Source organism: Giraffa tippelskirchi, chromosome 2 (assembly GCF_054371585.1).
Source record: "Giraffa tippelskirchi isolate mGirTip1 chromosome 2, T2T-mGirTip1v1.2.pri, whole genome shotgun sequence".
Taxonomy (NCBI): domain Eukaryota; kingdom Metazoa; phylum Chordata; class Mammalia; order Artiodactyla; family Giraffidae; genus Giraffa; species Giraffa tippelskirchi.
In genome coordinates this window covers 34,942,297-34,955,836 of record NC_137276.1, presented here as the reverse complement: position 1 = coordinate 34,955,836, position 13,540 = coordinate 34,942,297, and the positions used below count along the sequence as shown (strand labels likewise).

General features: G+C 42.9%; 1 non-coding gene across 1 annotated transcript; it reads left to right on the top strand.

The window, feature by feature from the left end:
• The first annotated feature begins 9,725 nt into the window (after positions 1-9,725).
• On the top strand, positions 9,726-9,831 carry LOC145539994 (U6 spliceosomal RNA). Its single transcript, XR_014078131.1, has one exon. It is a non-coding gene; the product is annotated as a U6 spliceosomal RNA (small nuclear RNA).
• Positions 9,832-13,540: the final 3,709 nt, after the last annotated feature.

Here is a 13,540-nt window from a genome sequence, read left to right as displayed (position 1 = left end):
AAGTTGTATAAAATAGCTCAAAGATATCGAAAGTCTCATAACTTGATTGGGTGCTAGACAGGATACCTAGTAATTCATTTTGCCTTTTTCAAAGTCTTTAATAAATTTTCCTAATGCCACCTCCAGGCCACCCCGTATTGTTATCCCAGTGGTGAGGTGAACCAGCTGTTCTCCAACTGTCTCAAGTCTTTCAGCACTGGAATAGCTACTGGGGGCAGTTAGCTCAGGTAAAGAACTAATCACTAAGTGCCATGTGGTATCCAGCCACTCTGGCTACAAACACTGAATATTTACTGTGAGCCTGCATTATGCCACAAGCATAGTGAGGAACAAGGCCAACTGGTCTCTATCCTCTTGAAGTTTACTGTCCAAATGGGGACAGGAAGAGCAAGTAAATAAATAAGTACAATAATTACAAACTGTGATAAGTCCAATGAAGGGAAACAGCTCCCAACACAGAGAATCACCCAGAAGGGCCTATGTAAGTAAGGAGGGAGTCAGGACTAGTTTCTCAGAAGAGAACATTTAAGCTGAGACTTGAAAGATGAAGAGAAGTCAGCCATTCCGAGTGTGGAGCGTGGCAGGAAGCCAGCCAAATACCCTCTGCTCTTCTAGGGACAGGTCTGCAGCAGCTGCAATTACTGTTCACCCCTTGGGCTTCCCTTGTGGCTCTGCTGGTGAAGAATCCACCTGCAATGTGGGAGACCTGAGTTCAATCCCTGGGTTGGAAAGATCCCCTGGAGAAGGGAAAGGCTACCCACTCCAGTATTCTGGCCTGGAGAATTCCATGGACTGAATAGTCCATGGGGTCACAAAGAGTCAGACACAACTGAGTGACTTTCACTTTCACTTTCACCTGCCCAGGTACACAGGAGTCAAGAAAGGACAAAGTCTGCCATTCCAGTGGTGTTTTCAGCTGCCTTTGAGTCTCAGGTTCAAACAATTTCAAGGGAAAGAAAAGGGGCCCTCTTCCCTTCCTCTTAGGTCTCAGTTTCTGTCTAAATCCCCCCATCTGCTAAGTGAAGCTTGAAATGTCTTCAACATGCAAACAACAGTTAAACCCAAGTTAAACAAAAAGAGAAAAAAAAGGCTTTAAAAATGCAAATGAGTGGGAGAATTTAAACATTAGTGTAACTGTGTAAAATAATCAGCTCTTTTGCTGAACTGGCTTGATTAGAAAGCTATAAAGGATAGGGATCCTCGAGGCAAGAGGAAAGACCAAGGGTGATGTGGGGCGATGCGGCACCATAGTCAGTGTCACCTGCCTCACCAGTTTGTCCACGGTCTGTGCAACAGTTCATCATGTTCCAAAATCATGTCCTGCTGCTCTCTGACTCTCACCAGGATGCTGGCACGAGAAGGGCAAGGCTGGGAACCATCTGCCTGAGTTGAGTGCTGCGAGTGGACGGGCTCACAGGGACAGTCAGGAGAGGGAGGAGAAGGCGGAGGGCGGAGTTGGGGCATTGATCTGGGCAGGAGAGGAAGCAGGAGAGACGAAAGGCAGACTCAAGAGCCCACAGAGCCAGAGAAAAATGTTGTATCATAGCAACTGAGGGAAGTGTTTAAAGAAAGGAAGTGGCCAATTATGTCAATACAGAGGGACTGCATCTCAAAATTTATCTCACTGGGAACACCCACCTCAGAACCATGTGGGGTGGGGTGGGGGTGTTATTACAAATTCAGATTCCTAGGCCGCAGCCATACCTGGTTTGGAACCTCTGTCACTGGAGCTAGTAATTGTCATTTTTTTAGGTGCTCAGAGATTCTGACGTATTTTCCAGGGTCGTGTGTAAGCATGTGGGATGTGGAATTAGAGCTGGATCTGATTCTGGTTCTTTCACTTAAACTGTTGGGCAAATTATTTAACTTCTATGAGCCGTAACTTTTTAAAACCTCTAATAATACCTTCTACATAGAATTGATATAAGGATAATCTTCACGTGAGATTATATACCTGTATATACATATGTGTGTATATATATATATATGTATATATATATATGCAGTGCTTAGGACAACGCCTGGAACACAGGTGGAAGTCAATGAACGTTAACTGCTATTATTACTTAATAAAGAAAGGTCACTTGATTTGGGAAGAAGGGCAATTTTAAAATTTCCAGATAGCTTCTGTAGAGCAGCTTGGGAAATTTCTGGGAATTAGGAAGGAAATACATGGATAAGAAGTAGAAGCAATGAATGAAGATCAAGTTTAAGCTCAGGAAAAATTTGCAACAGGGAGAAAGACATTGGGGTTGCTAGTTAGAACTGGGTAATGGTAAGAGAAAGGTATTACTAAAATAGCAGTGATGGGAGGGTTCTTAAAGGATGGAGTAAGGGAAGTTTCAATGGTGCAGATTAAAAGCACTAGAAGAAAAGAGATTGAGACTAGGAGCTAGTCCGGGAGAAGATGGGAAGATGGTTCAGAGGGCAGGTAGTTGGGGGGGGCAGGGGTGAGGAGGCAGGGAATACAAGTTAGAGAAGCTAACCCATTTCCCCTGAAATATGAGGAAAGAATCCAAGCTGGAGTTTACTGAATGTGGACCGTGGTCCAGCAGCATCAGGACCACCACAGTTTATTAGAAATGGAACTTTCCGTCTCCACTCCACACAGACCTACTGTGTCAGAAACTCAGGGAGGGGGCAGCAATCTGTGTCTTTGTTAGTCTTCTAGGCAATTCAGTGCACCTGGAGTTTGAGAACCACTGAATCGGTGAATAGCTGAAAAGGCAGAGATGTCTGAGACAGAACTACGTAGTGCCTTAGGCAAGACCACTTGCTGAGCGGTAAGGATGGGGGGGGCCGGGTGAGGGTTGGGCGGAGTAAGTGGAGGCTGAAGGCACAGAGAAGGAGGTCTGGGACACCTGATGTAGGTGAATGCACAAGAGTCAGACATACACACAAGGACTGCCAAACTACAAGACGCCACAAAGAAGTTTATGTTTTACAATAACAATGCATCTGAGTGGACTAGGAAAATAATGCAAAGTATTCAAAAAGCAGGATGTATGGACAGAGAAGCCTGGCAGGCTACAGGGTTGCAAAGATTTGGGCATGACTGAAGCACACACGAACGCACACACTGAGATATTTATGATATTGAAAGACTAAGCATTTAATTGCCCAACAATAACAGGGGAAAAGTTAACAGAGTCCCAAGGCATTCATTAATACCTTGTGAAGACTATGAGACAATGAGAGAAAAGATCTATGATACAATGCTGAATGGCTGCACGATGACAATTATGTTTGAAAAAAGGCACTCTTGGGGGAGTGACGGGAAGTTTTAAATCCACAGATTACCAAAGGCCACTGAGGCCACGGCTGTGGCTATTAGACTTGCCCTCATGGAAAGGAGGGGCTGTTGTTAGATGTAGGTACCCAGTGAGAGGTGTCTGGATTAGCTGGGCTTTAATCTGGACATTGACTGCTGTGGGGTAGTGTAGGGGACCACGAGCAGCTTTCTGGCGGTGGCAGTGGCACAGAGCTAGAACAGACAGGATGGAAGTATTTAGGCTTATTCAGAGCTCCTGAGACCACAGACTTGTTTGGAGCAGAGAAAGGCTATGGAGAATACCAGAAGATGGCCTTGAAAACCAGCACGATGACATCTCCCAAACCAAAACTTGGGACCCAAGACCTGCCAAGATTATAGATGCCCCTAGGACTGTGGGCCAACATATTAGAATCTGGGCACTCCAAGGTAGTGTGAGACCAGGGCCGTCATGTTAGATCAGCAGTTCCAAGAGATCATTTACAGTTGGAGACCTCAGTCCCCAGTCATCTTAGAGATAAGGAAAATAAAGGCAAGGGAAGTTTAACATTTTGTGAAAAGCCAGGGCTTCCCTGGTGGCTCAGTGGTAAAGAATTCGCCTGCCAATGCAGGAGATGCAAGTTCAATCCCTGGGTCAGGAAGATCCCCTGCAGAAGGAAATGGCAACCCACTCCAGTATTCTTGCCTGGGAAATCCCATGGACAGAGGAGCCTGGTGGGCTGTAGTCTATAGGGTCACGAAAGAGTTGGACACAACTTAGAGATTAAACAACAACAATAATCACACAGCTTTAATGCTGCAAAGGCCAAGGCTAAGGCGAGGTCACCTGTTTTAATACCATGCTTCCTGGATGAAGGACCCAGAACCCCAGGCTGAGATGAGATGCTACAGGTAACAGGGACTCGTAATAAATCACCACACAGGGTGACTGGAGTGTTTGAGGGTGGACAGTGATGTGTGAACTGGACAGGAAGAGACTGAAGGAAGAGGGTTGTTGGGGGGCCGGCAGCAACCTCTGCGCGTGGGGCTGATTAGGGCCTGGGCCCGATTCCTGGCTGTGAAATGAGACAGAAGAGAACCACGGAGAGATGTGCTGTCCCCCATGCCACACTTTCCCCAATTTCCTTCTGTCTGTTCCTCAGAACTCACTTCATTGTCTTTAAGGCTTATCTATGGACCTCACTCAGCACAGACTTTGGCCAGCGTGTTGGTCTTTTAGACATGTTTTTGCTCAGCCATGCTCTACACTCTTCAGGGCCAGTGCTATACCCATTGGGAACTAAAAGGAATCAAGTCCCCTGTAAACAGTAAGTGGCTCTGAATTTAACAGCTTTCCACAAATGATGTGGCATTTAAATAGGAAGCTGAGAGGCCGAGGTGTCTCACCCAAATACCACTCTTTCTGTCTCAATTCCAGCACCTCTGATACACCTTCAGGCCTCCAGTATCCTTCGCTCCCATCAGCACGGGGTGGGAGCCATCACATGTAGACCATTTAGACTGAAAGGGACCTTGGGGGTCACCCAGGCTAAGCCCCCAGGGACCTGGGAACACAGGTGAGCCAGGTGGAAACAAGACCAGAATCCAGGTGTCCTGATGCCCTTTCTGAACTACAACTTTTCTCTCCTCTTTCATTCCTATTTCCTGAAATGCAATTTGAAATAAAGTTCCAAAAATTAAAAAAAATTTCAGTTCAGAACTGTACTATATATCTTTCTGTATATATACACACACATACATGTGTCTGTGTGCATGCTAAGTCACTTTAGTCATGTCCGACTCTTTGCGACCCTATAAACTGTAGCCCGCCAGGCTCCTCCGTCCGTGGGATTCTCCAGGCAAGAATACTTGAGTAGGTTACCATGCCCTCCTCCAGGGGATCTTACTGACCCAGGGATCGAATCCGTGTTTCCTGCATGTCCTGCATTGACAGGCAGGTTCCTTATCACTAGTGCCACCTGGGAAGCCCCCAAGTTATCTCTTAATCCACTGCTATTTTGTGCACTAAAAGGCTGTAGTCGCAATCGACTCTTTGCGACACCTGGACTGTAGCCTGCCAGGCATCTCTGTCCATGGAATTCTCCAGGCAAGAATATTGGAGTGGGTCGCCATGCTCACCTCCAGGGGATCTTCCCAACCCAGGGGTTGAAATTGTGTCTCTTATATCTCTTGCATTTGCAGGTAGGTTCTTGACTACTAGCACCACTTGGGAAGCCATGTATATATACAATTATATATATATATATATATTCACACACAGATTAGAGTCAATAGAAGGAGATAAAGGGTAAAGGTCAGGTAAATGCATAGAAATCAAACATCACCTTAAATACAGTAATCGAACCATATCCACTAAGTTAAATTACCTTAAGGCGCGGGAATGAAGACCTTTTTCCTTTATGCTATATCTGCCATCAGAAGTGATAGATCCATGTGCTTTTCTTAATCGTATTGCTGTTCCCCCCTTCAGGGCTGCATTGTGTTGCTCCTTGTTCTTGTCTCACTTTTCTTAGGGACCAAAACTGCTGAAAGGCAAAGACCTTAGAGTATTTATCTCTGCATGCCTCATGGTTCTCGGCATTGTTTGGGGCAACAATTGTTTGTTCTTCATAAGGTTCTGACACAGTGTTCACTCTTCATAAACATTTTTTCTAATTTATTATTTAGTTTGGTTGTGCTTGGTCTTTGTTGCTGTGAGAGCTTTTCTCAAGTTGTGGCGACTTGTTTCTACTCTAGTTTCGGTGCATGGGCTTCTCATTGAGGTGGCTTCATTTACTGCAGAACACAGGCTCTAGGGCTTGCAGGCTTCAGTACTTGCAGCATGTGGGCTCAGTAGTTGTGGCTCAAGGGCTCTAGGGCACAGGCTCAGTAGTTGTGGCGCACAGTCGTAGTTGCACGTGGGATCTTCCTGGACCAGGGATCAAATCCATGTCTCTTACATTGGCAAGTGGATTCTTTCCCACTCAGTCTCCAGGGAGGCCCTTTCATAAACATTTGTGGAATGACAGGGCATCGAATAACTTGCATCTAATATTTTCACAATATTTCCCTTCATCACCTAAAGAAGAAAAGTCCAATAGTAAAAGGGATGTGCCACCTCAACTGGTGAATTTAACAACCCACTTTTTAAAAGAAAACACCTGAGGAAGCTATGGGCTCAGACCTACAATTCTGAAATCTAAATCACACAGATGAGTCTGAAAGTTTGAGTCAAGTCTTGGGAAACAAATTAAAAATTCAACCCATGGCAATTTGGGCAGAATCAAATAACATATTAACTTGCCCAATCTCTCTTTCCATAATCCACAAGTCATTTTGAGGCAAAAACAAAACAAACAAAAACACCTCAGGATTGTGTTCACTTACAATATTTGTCAGAAAACTGCCTGTACAAGTAAGCGAGGCAGAGCAGTTCTTAGACTCTTTTCAGATGCTTCAGCAAAAAGTAAAGTAAGCACCAGTGCCAATAATTGGAAAAGAGGAGAAAAATTATGCCAAATACTTGGCACCAGCTGCAGCAATTAAGTAAGCACCTGCTTTATGCTTCATCTGCTGTCACCCCCTCCCTGCTTCATTTAGGCTGGATTCTGGATTTTTTGAGAATAAATGCACCTCATTGCACAAGCACACAAACCTCTTTTTTCCTTCTTATTTTTCTTTCTTTCTTTCTTTTTGGCTGTCATTAACTGGGGCAAACTGAAAGGAAGATCCCAAGGACAGGGTAGTAAAGACACTTAAATTTCTAAAACCTAGGGGGCAGGTGTAACCAGTGCAATCGGCTCTGGTAGGTGAGGACCAATGTGCGTTGTTGTACCGATCACACCCTCCCAGGGAGACCCTGTAAATGAAAATGTGGATTCGATTTCTGAAAGCAAGATTTCTATTGGTTTCATCCTGAATCTTAGCTATGGCAACCAAAGCAAGCTGCTCTGCAGAGATTTAGGCTAAAAAGAAAAAGATGCCATCAAATAGTTCTCGACCATTATCAGCACAGGGTAGCGTGAGCATCAGATGACATGTGAACGAGGAGACAGTGCTTTGAAAAGTTGAAAGGGTTATGCAAATGTGAAGTAGGTATTAATATTAAAAAAATTTATTGAAATCCATCAAATAGAAACTAGACAGTAAGTGTATTCATCCCCTGGAAGTGATTTAGCACTTTCAGAGCCCTAAGCGAACATTTCCTTGTTCCCTTTTATCTTGTCTGAAAACGCTGGCTAATGATGCTACATCAGAGGCAACTGAGAGGCTTACATGAGACTAAATGAGATAATGCATGTGAAGCACCTTGTTCCATGCCACTTTCATAAAAGACACTCAATAAACATGAATTGATTTCAAGGGGGAAAATCAAGCACATTATCCTGAGAAGTCTTTGGACTATCAGCCCACCAATAGATGCTTCACGTTAAATTACAGGATTCCAAGACAGAAAAATGGAAAGGTCATCCTCAACAGTACATAATCAGTGAAGCTGACTGCTTCTCATGTGTGGAAAATAGATGTGAAACAAAGACAGCAATCCTTCCATTTGTAGGTTTCAAAGTAGCAATTTCCTTCTTTCCGTACTGATTTCTGCTGTTCTGTTCAGGGGGAAATGTTAAACTACTTTTGAATTCCCTCTAACACAGCCAGATACCCACAAAGGAGAGATTCTGAGACCAGAATAAGAAGAACAAGAGCTCCAGGAGAACAGAGTCCAAAGTGCTTAACCTATTAAGTGTTAATTAGTTAATGTTGCCTGACAGAAGAAGAAACCAGAAAGTCGGGTCAGTGTACCAAGGGGCTCTGCTGTCTGCCCCGCTTTACATTAATGCAAAGGAAGTAAAGGTCAGTTGTCTAGAGCGAGCATCTGTTCATTTTGGATATTGCTACAACACCAAAACAATTACTGACATCCCTAAGAGATGCTTAGGGAGGGTCGAGAGATGGTGCCTTTCTCTGGGTCCATGCCCAATGTTGCAACCTCTGTGCCAAACAGACCTGGGCTTCTGGTCTTACAGCACGCATGTGGTACACAGCTTTCAGTTTACACATACTCATACACACAGAGCAACCTTGTCCCTGTGGCATGTCCACAGTACCTGGTGATTGGATCAGCAGGACCAGCATCAGCTTTATACTTTTTCCAGAACCCTTTCCTGAGTCTCTTCTCCCTGGAGAGTCTAAAACCTCCAAGCTTGAGTTCAAGGAGATAGCACTTGAACAGAACCCCACGGATGGGGAGGAGGAAGTGGAGATGGACATACTAGGAAAACAAATAGTATCACTAAAGACAGACTAGGTTTCTGTCCCCAGGTTTCTGGCATGTTGAATGCACAGGTCTCAAAAAACAATGGCAAGGGAAAGGTGAATAAAATAAAAATGGGGTCAGGGAAGAGGGTTATGGGTACACATAGGGAGGGGCTGATGGATGGGTCAGAACCTGGGGCAGGGGTGTGTCCTTTCTTGGGCATCACATCTTATCCAACCCATAGTTCTCCACAGGGAAGTCTCCTTCTGTCACAATGAATGGCTTGACAAAGATGCCATACTTGGCCTGGCATTCAAAGTATTATTTCTCATTCTGTCATCATTTTCCTCTAGTGGCTCCTCATGGTGGACACCAGTCCAGCAGCCAGCCATGAAATCTGTGAGTCTAACATACATGATGATTCCCCAATGAGGGGGCTGCCTAGGTATCAACCCCTCACATTGCTGCCCATTAGCACAGCACCAGCCTGGGCCTTCTCCTCAGTGAGGTACTGGGTAATCTTGGCCTCAAGCAACCATCATTCAGCTGGACATTTCATGAAGCAAACTTCATTCAGCTAAGAAATTTCCATGGAATTTATTCAGGAGCAGGGTGCTGGGGATGTCATAGAAAGGCAAGGCCATTTTGGGTTGATCTAAAATTGATGAACACAGGGGAATACAGAGGAGTCAACATTTTTAAAAATAGACATTCTTTCTTTGGGATATAAAGATACCCTGGAAAGATGCCATTTGTACCACATTTTAGACTTGGGGCAAGAAATCAAAATTTATCACCACCACTTCTGTGGTCTTGCAGAGCAGCAGTCATGTTCTTGGGATCTACCAAGAATGTATCATACCAAGAACTTATCCGGGTTCTACCACTCACTTGCTATGTGCTGTTAGGCAAGTTACTTCACTTGTCCAAAACTCAGTTTCATCTGTAAAATGGGAGCAGTGAATTGTTACAGAAGAGGCTATGTCTTCACCAAGGCTTGTTTCCTTTTCCTCTTGATTGTATGCCTAGTGGACATTTCCCAGCCTCCCTTGCAGTTTAGGTAGGGCCATCTGACTGAGTTCTGGTGGACAGAACGCGGGCAGAAGTGATACATTCTATATCCAGGCCTTGACCGTAAGAACCTTCCCATGGGATCCTCCCCTTGTGCACTCTCTCCCTCTCTCCCTCTCTCCTCACCTGCTGGAGGATACAGAACTCCACATGCTCAGTTTGGCAGCACATATACTAACACTGGAATGATACAGAGAACATTAGCATGGCCCTGCACAATGATGGTATGCACATCCAGGAAACATTCCATATTTTTAAGAACACAGTTTGCTTTCTTGAAGACTGTTCTTTCCTTTTTTTCTTATATATAAACTGATTTTTAAAAACCTCATCTTGATTGAAATGTGTCTGTCTAAGTTCAGTTCAGTTCAGTCGCTCAGTCATGTCCGACTCTTTGCAACCCCATGAATCGCAGCACGCCAGGCCTCCCTGTCCATCACTAACTCTCGGAGTCTACCCAAACCCATGTCCATTGAGTCGGTGATGCCATCCAACCCTCTCATCCTCTGTCGTCCCCTTCTCCTCCTGCCCCCAATCCTTCCCAGCATTAGGGTCTTTTCCAATGAGTCAACTCTTCGCATGAGGTGGCCAAAGTATTGGAGTTTCAGCTTCAACATCAGTCCTTCCAAAGAACACCCAGGACTGATCTCTTTTAGGATGGACTGGTTTGATCTTCTTGCAGTCCAAGGGACTCTCAAGAGTCTTCTCCAACAGCACAGTTCAAAAGCATCAATTCTTCAGCGCTCAGCTTTCTTCACTGTCCAACTCTCACATCCATACATGACTACTGGAAAAACCATAGCCTTGACTAGATGGACTTTTGTTGGCAAAGTAATGTCTCTGCTCTTAAATATGCTATCTAAGTTGGTCATAACCTTCCTTCCAAGGAGTAAGCATCTTTTAATTTCATGGCTGCAATCACCATCTGCAGTGATTTTGGAGCCCCATAAAGTCAGCCACTGTTTCCACTGTTTCCCCATCTACTTCCCATGAAGTGATGGGACCAGATGCCATGATCTTAGTTTTCTGAACGTTGAGCTTTAAGCCAACTTTTTCACTCTCCTCTTTCACTTTCATCAAGAGGCTCTTTAGTTCTTCTTCGCTTTCTGCCATTAGGGTGGTGTCATCTGCATATCTGAGGTTATTGATATTTGTCCCGGCAATCTTGATTCCAGCTTGTGTTTCTTCCAGGCCAGCGTTTCTCATGATGTACTCTGCATATAAGTTAAACAAGCAGGGTCTGTCTGAAGAGATCTGCTAATATTTGCTTTTTAAGAGCTGTCCTCTATTTATTTAAGGGAAAAATGAAGCCAGTAACTGAGTTATACGTAAAAATAAAATTTAGACCTGTGGATTGGGAATTATTTTTAAAAATTAGATGTCAATCTGGTATCAGAAAATGGCGGTTTTTCTCTTAGTATGTTGTTGTTGTTAAGTTGCTAGGTTGTGTCTGACTTTTTGTGACTCCATGGACTGCAGCACACCAGGCTTCTTTGTCCTTCACTATCTCTCCGAATTTGTTCAAATTCAGGTCCATTGAGTCAGCAATGCTATCTAACCATCTCATCCTCTGCTGCCCTCTTCTCCTTTTGCCATCTCTTAGTATATGAGTAAATAAGATGCAAAGTAAGAATGTAAGCAGTTGTGATTCATTACAAGCAGTTGGAGATAACTAAATCCTAGGGATAATCATTTGTATCCTATTCCAAAGTCTTATTTTATAATTTGAAAAGTGCTTTGCACACAGTTCTTGTATTTACAAGTAAAGATGTAATTATAGGATGTTACTGCTTTGTTTAACAAGAACCTCATTTAAAATTTAAGATTGACAGCTATGGTATTTGTTTCATGATTTGCTTCTTTTCTGTTTCTTTACTGTAAAACTAAGTTAAAAATAAAAGGTTAATGAGGAAAAAAAAAAAAAGGATTCCAAGGTCCTGGGGAGGATGGGAACAAGAGTAGTCAATTTGCCTTTACCTTATTAAGTCACTGAGATTTGGAGATTATTTGTTGTGGCAGTTATCCTACCCTGACTAATAGGGCAATTGTGAGGATCAAACAAGATAATTTATTTACAAGCAGAGTGTCAGGAACATAGTAATGTTTAGCAAGTAACAGCTATTTATTATTGTGTGATATCAGTCCTGCTTTAGGTACATAGACTTCTCCTTTCCCGTCTTTCTAATGGTACTTTTTCCCTTTCATCCAGTGACCAAGGCATCTCTGGATGTCCATCTCTGCTTTTTTTGTCTTTAAGCCTGATCGCAGTGTTAATGTGCTGCTTCTCTCTGGACCTTGCTCTACTAATAGCATTCCCTTATAAAAAACATGGGGATATAGGGGATGCTTCTGTTGACATGATAATGGTTCTGAAATGAGTCAGAAGCACAAGGCAGTCCAGTTGGCACCATTCATCACAGCTCCATTTTTGCTTTCCCTGTCTTTCTGTATGAAGGCTACAGGGCTGAGAGTTAAATTTGTTTGAGAACTGACTCGGATGAGCAGCACAATCTGCTCCACTGGAGGAAACATTTCATAAAAACTGCTCCTGTCGAGTTTTCGTGAAACTACCAAATTTCAATTAGAAACTGGAGAATCAGATGGGTGCAAAAGAAATTTAAGGTAATGAAGTAGAAAGAGCTCATACACTAAAGTTAAAATCAATAACCATATGACTAAGTGGCCACCTATTATAATTAGCACGATTTGAGGAGTTCTAGGGGCTCCTCCTGTGATCCCAAAACATTTCTGCATTTCAAGCATGTTGGCAATGCTTGAAAAGCTGTTCATAGCAACCCTTCACAATCACACATCACTTTATGTGATCACTCTTATCACACAATTCTCCTGCAAGGTAGGTTTATAAATATGGACCTCAAGACTCTGTGAAATCATCTGTACAAGATTACACAGGTGGTAAAGGGCAAAGCAAAGATTTATCATGTATCCTGGCTTCAGGACTCTTTCCACAACACCATGATTGCCTCTGCCATTATTAATACTTCATTTCTTTGGATTAAATACATCTCCTAAGAAACTGATCATTCAAATGAAACCTTACCTGAATCTCAGCATATAAATGGAGTTGTTATGGCTGAAGGGTGTTTATGGGGAGGAGAAGCAGGGAGAGGGAGAGTTTAGAGAAGTCCATGATAAGCCCAAGAACTACAGTCCAAAATCCACTAGGTTAAAGCTCTATCACCTATTTCAAAACAATTGGTCTTAAAAGAATCTCTTGCTATCATTCATACTTCGTATCCTATCAGACATTTCCTACCATCTGAAACAAAGAGCTGGAATAATAAATTCAGATTAAAGGGCTCTGTCAGTCAGTTATGACAAGGTGGGAAGGTGAGAAGGAGTAAATAAAAGGTGAAAACCAACCTGACATTTGGCCTCAGGTTTGTTCTGCCCATTGAGGGAATCAAATTCTTCTGTAACCAACAGATTAGTGTGCTTCTTAAACCTTTGTGATTTAAAACTGCTAATATGGAAACAGATAAAACCTATAAATAAAAAAGCAAATTACAATCCAAGAAGGTCTTATATACCTTAAAGTATGATCTTTATATTCTAGAAATACTAGAATTCTTTGTACTTGTCAAAGTATACTTTTCTATAAGTCAAAAATATGACTCTTTAACATAGAATGAACACATGTTGGAGATTTATTAAATTCATTAGTGAAGGGTAGTAAAACTGATTCCAAAGAGAACTAGAGGAATTGCAATTATATAGCATTGAAGAAAGACTGTTGACATAAGATGGTTGGATTAGACACAAAATTACTTGCCATACAAGCAATAGAACCATAACTTGAGGATTTTTCTTTCTACATTTCAGAATTTATTTATATCTCTAGTGGGTACAAGTTTATAGGTTCTGATGTAACTTCAAAGTGGCCTTTGGCCAATAGTAAACAGAAACTCAAGCAAAGGTCCACTCTTCAGCCTAGATCATTCAAT